Genomic DNA, 6,011 nt, shown 5'->3' on the forward strand with positions numbered 1-6,011 from the left:
GGACTCCTATATATCGGCGAGACCAAGCGCAGGCTCGACGATCGTTTCGCTGAACGCCTCCACTCAGTCTACCTAAACCAGCCTGATCTCCCGGTTACTCAACACTTTTAACTCCCCCTCCCATTCCCACACTGACCTTTCTGTCCTGGGCCTCCTCCACTGTCAGAGTGAGGCCCAGCGCAAATTGGAGGAACAGCACCTCATATTTCGCTTGGGCAGCTTTACACCCCAGCGGTATGAACATTGACTTCTCTAACTTCAAGTAACCCTTGCGTTCTCTCTCCATCCCTCCCCCTTCCCAGTTCTCCGACCAGTCTTACTGTCTCCTACTACATGTTTTCTCTGTTGTTACTTTCTTCCAGCTAACAATGATCTATCTATTCTACATTTTTCTTGATCTCTATTCCCTTTGTCCTATTTTCATACCTTACACCTCCTCATCTATGTATCTCCCTCTCCCCTGACATTAATCTGAAGAAGGGTCTCGACACGAAACGTCACCCATTCCTTCTCTACAGAGATGCTGCTGAGTTACTCCATCATTTTGTGGCTACATACAAATGTCTATATAAATATATATATATATATATATGTATACACACACACACACACAGATATCTCTAACTACATGTAACCCTTGCATCCCCTCTCTCTCTCCATCTCCTCCCTCCCACACACACACTCACACAGCCAATTAACCTACAAACCCTGTACGTCTTTGGAGTGTGGGAGGAAACCGACGATCCATGAAAAAACCCTATGCAGTCACAGGGAGAACGTGCAAACTCTGTTCAGAACAGCACCCATCGTCAGGTTCAATCCCGGTTCTCTGGCGCTGTGAGGCAGCATCTCAACCGTGCTGCCCTCATTACAGTCATCCAAGCATTCGTCCCGGCGACAGGAAAAGGCCGAGCAAGGTAAGCGGCATCTAATGCAGAGAATGCAAAAGGTTTAGGAAAATGTTCAAAATTCAGCGACGGTTTCTTCCCAGCTGTTATCAGGCAACTGAACTATCCTACCAACAACTAGATAGCAGTCCTGAACTACCATCCTCATATTGGAGACCCCTGGACTATCATTAATCGGACTATACTGGCTTTATCTTGCACTAAACATTTACGATATTCCCTTTATCATGCATCTGTACACTGTGGATGGCTCGATTGCAATCATGTATAGTGTTTCTGCTGACTGGATAGCATACAACAAAAGCTTTTCACTGTACCTCGGTACACTTGACAATAAACTACTGACTAGGTTTAGTTTTATTATTGTCACATGTACTAAGGTATAATAAAGAACTTTGTTTTGCTTGCCATCCAAGCAGATCAGATATACCATACATAAATACAGTCAGCTCAACCTCAAGTTTAGGCCAGTGAGCTTAACATCTGTAGTTGGAAAGTTTCTAGAGAGTAATCTAAGAGATAGGATATACAGGCATTGAGATGGACAAGGGCTGATTGGGGATAGTCAGAGTGGTTTTGTACTTGGGAGAACGTATTCTCACAAATCTGATTGAGTTTTTTGAAGACGTGATCAAAAAGGTCGATGAGGGCAGAGCTGCAGTTGCATAGCATTCGACAAGGTTCTGCATCGTTGGCTGCTCTGGAAGGTTAGATCATATATGGGATCCGATCCAAGGAGAGATAGCTGAATGGATAGAAAATTGGCTTCATGGAAGGAAGCAGAGGGTGATGTGGAAGGTTGCTTTTTGGACTGGAGGCCTGTGACTAGTGTTGTGCCTCAGGGATCGGTGCTGGGCCTGATACTGTTTGTCATCTATATCAATGATTTGGATGAGAACATTCAGGGCATGATTAACAAGTTTGCCGATGATACAAAAGTGGGTGGTTTTGCAGATAGTGAAGATGGTTGTGAAAAATTGCAGCAAGATTTTGATCGATTGGCCAGGTGGGCTGAGGAATGGTTGATGGAATTTAATACTGTACTGAGAAATGTGAGGTATTGCATTTTGGGAAGTCTAACATGGGCAGGACTTCACAGTGAATAGTAGGCCTCTGGGGAGTGTTGTAGAGCAAAGAGATCTAGGTGTGCAGGTGCATGGTTCCTTGAAGGTGGGGTCGCAGGTAATTAGGGTGGTCAAAACGGCTTTTGGCACATTGGCCATCATCAGTACAGAAGTTAAGAGGTCATGTTGCAGTTGTATAAGACGTTGGTGAGGCTACATTTAGAATATTGTGTTCAGTTCTGGGCATCATGTTACAGGAAAGATGTTGTCAAGCTGGAAAGGGTACAGAGAAGATTTGCGAAGATGTTGCCAGGACTAGAGGGGCTGAGCAATAGGGACAGATTGGGTAGGTTAGGACTCTGTTCCTTGGAGCGCAGGAGGATGAGGGGTGATCTTACAGAGGTGTACAAAAGCAGAGGAATAGATCGGGTAGATGCACAGAGTCTCTTGCCCAGAGTAGGGGAATCGAGAACCCAGAGGGCATACGTTTAAGGTGAGGGGGGAAAGTTTTAATAGGAATCTAAGGGGTAACTTTTTCTCACAAGGCATGGTGGGTGTATGGAACGAGCTGCCAGAGGAGGTAGTTGAGGCAGGGACTATTCCAACATTTAAGAAACAGTTAGACACAAAAAGCTGGAGTAACTCAGCGGGACAGGCAGCATCTCTGGAGAGAAGGAATGTGTGATTTTTCGGGTCGAGACCGCTCCTCAGACTAATCTTGACCCGAAATGTCACCCATTCCTTCTCTCCAGAGATGTTGCCTGCTGAACAGCTTTTTGTGTCTATCTTCGGTTTAAACCAGCATCTGCACTTGCTACACATTTAAGAAACAGTTAGAGAGATACATGGATAGGACAGGTTTGGAGGGATATGGACCAAATGCAGGCAGGTGGGACTAATGTAACTGAGACATGTTGGCCGGTGTGGGCTAGTTGGGCTGAAGGGCTTGTTTCCACTCTGTATCACTCTAATACTGTAAGTGCAATCGATCGGAAAACAGAGAAGATACAGAGAGCGGAATATAGTTCATAGGAGCAGAATTGAGCCATTCGGCCCATCGAGTCCGCTCTGCCTTTCAATCATGGCTGATCTGTTTTCCCCACTCAACCCCATTCTCCTGCCTTTATTATCAAAAACTTATCAATCTCCGCTTTAAAAATCCCCAATGACTTGGCCTCCTCCACCGTCTATGGCAAAGAATTCCTCAGATTCACCACCCTCTGGCTAAAGTAATTCCTCTTCTTCTCATATGTCCTTTTATTCTGAGGTTGTACACTCTGGTCTTAGACTCTCCCACTACTGGGACCATTCTCAGCATTACCAGTTCAAGAGACAAAATCCAATGTCCGCAGTGGGGTAGAGTTGAATCGGACAGTACCCTGGCTTATTGAAGGACCGTTCAGAAACCTGATAACAGACGGGAAGAAGCTGTTCCTCATCTGGTAGTTTGAGCTTTCAAGCTTCTGTACTTTCTGCTGGACGGTAAGGAGGAATTTAAAACGTATGGTATCGCAGAAGAATGGGGCCATATCGTGACTGATTTTTATGTCTGAAGAAGGGCTTATTAATGTCCTCCAGAGATGCTGCCTGACCCGCTGAGGTACTCTAGCACTTAGTGTATATTTTACATTCTGACTGCAATGGAATCACAAGGATTGAAGATTAACCCCATGGCGTGTAACCCAGTAGGTGATCGTGTATTCATGTGCCTGCGGAACGTATTCTTCAATGTGGTAAAGGTTAAGGAGGTGCGTGCTACCAGTGAAGCCAAGATAAATAACTCAAGTGACATATGTAGTCAACACGTATGCTGCCTCCAAAACACGTTGGTCGTGGCTGAAATGCTAACACGTACCAGCAAAGTACTCCTGATAAGTTACTGTGGCAGCATGCCCAAGGAGCATGGTATTATTGTGACCATCTTCATGATAGGCTGCAGGTCCAATTGCATTAAGCACAGAGTGGTCGATATAATGGTTAGAAGCACTTTGCTACAATCCCTTTGCAGTATTTTATTTGAAGAAAGGAAACTAACCGCTCACGTTACTACACGTGTGTCATATGAGGAAAGATTGGAAACACTAGGCTTGTATTCACTGGACTTTAGAAGAATGAGAGGGGATCTTATAGAGACGTATAAAATTATAAAAGGACCAGGCAAGCTAGATGCAGGAAAAATGTTCCCAATGTTGGGGGAGTCCAGAACCAGGGGATACAGTCTAAGAATAACGGGGCGGCCATTTAAAACTGAGAAGAAACTTTTTCACAATACAATGGGCGGCACGGTAGCGCAGCGGTAGAGTTGCTGCTTTACAGCGAATGCAGCGCCGGAGACTCAGGTTCGATCCTGACTACGGGTGCTGCACTGTAAGGAGTTTGTACGTTCTCCCCGTGACCTGCGTGGGTTTTCTCCGAGATCTTCGGTTTCCTCCCACACTCCAAAGACGTACAGGTATGTAGGTTAATTGGCTGGGTAAATGTAAAAAATTGTCCCTAGTGGGTGTAGGATAGTGTTAATGTACGGGGATCGCTGGGCGGCACGGACTTGGAGGGCCGAAAAGGCCTGTTTCCGGCTGTATATATATGATATGATATGATAATACAATACAATACAATATATCTTTATTGTCATTGTACCCAGGGGTACAACGAGATTGGGAATGCGCCTCCCATACGATGCAATAATTTAAGTAATTTAGACAACAGCAACCCAACGAAACGAAACAATTGTGACAGTTTTAGACAGGGTAAAGTGCAAGTTGATCTATGCGTTGTGGCCATCCGGCTCAGCAGGACCGGTTCATAGCAGCTATGGCCCTGGGGATGAAGCTGTTCCTGAGTCTGGAGGTGCGGGCGTAGAAGGCCTTGTATCGTCTGCCCGATGGAAGGAGATCGAACAGACTGTTGCAGGGGTGTGAAGAGTCTTTGTGGATGCTGGTGGCTTTTCTGAGGCATCGTGTGTTGTAGATGCCCTCCAAGTCTGGTAGCTGTGTTCCGTGGAATTCTCTGCCACAGAAGGCAGTGGAGGTCAATTCACTGGATGAATTTAAAAGCGAGTTAGATAGAGCTCTAGGAGCTAGTGGAATCAAGGGATATGGGGAGAAGGTAGGCACAGGTTACTGATTGTAGATGATCAGCCATGAATGGCGGTGCTGGCTCGAAGGGCCAAATGGTCTCCTCCTGCACTTATTTTCTATGTTTCTAAAGCCACGTGTCTTTCTTCTTCACCCTTTCTACCTGTGATGCCACTTCAAGAGTCAAGAGTATTTAATCGTCCTTTATACGAAAATTGAACAATTAAAGTCTTACTTGCAACAGCATAACAGGTCTGTAAACACAGTAGTCATTAGGATCAGAATTAGGCCATTTAGCCCATCGAGACTATTACACCATTCAGTCATGGCTGATCTATTTTTACCCCTCAACCCCATTTTCCTGCCATAACCTTTTAAGTCCTCACTAATCAAGAACCTAGCAAACTGCTTTAAAAATACACAATTACTTGGCCTCACAGCCATATTTTGCAATAAATTCCAAGATCCACCACCCTCTGGCTGAAAAAATTCCTCCTAATCTCCATCCTAAGAGTAAGTTCTTTTATTTTGAGCCTGTATGCTCTGGTCCTAGACTCTCCCTCTATTGGAAACATCCACTCTATCCAGGCCTTTCATTATTTGGTAGGTTTCAATCAGACTCTCCCTCATCTCCCTATATTCCAGCGGATACAGGCTCAGGTCAAACGCTCCTCATACGTTAACCCAATCATCCCTGGGATCATTCTCGTAAACCTCCTCTGGACCCTCACCAACGCCAGCACACCCTTCTTCAGACATGGGGCCCAAAACTGCTCACAATAATCCAAATGACTACACCTTGTTACGCTGTATTACATTTGCCACTTCTGTGCTAACTCTCCCAATTGTCTGAGTCCTTCTACAGACTCCCTACTTCCTCAATACTACCTGCCTCTCCACCTACTTTTGTATCATCCACAAACTTGGGCACAAGCCATATAACGTCAAAAATAACAAACCCAACA

Source organism: Rhinoraja longicauda, chromosome 34, assembly GCF_053455715.1.
Source record: "Rhinoraja longicauda isolate Sanriku21f chromosome 34, sRhiLon1.1, whole genome shotgun sequence".
Classification (NCBI taxonomy): Eukaryota; Metazoa; Chordata; class Chondrichthyes; order Rajiformes; family Arhynchobatidae; genus Rhinoraja; species Rhinoraja longicauda.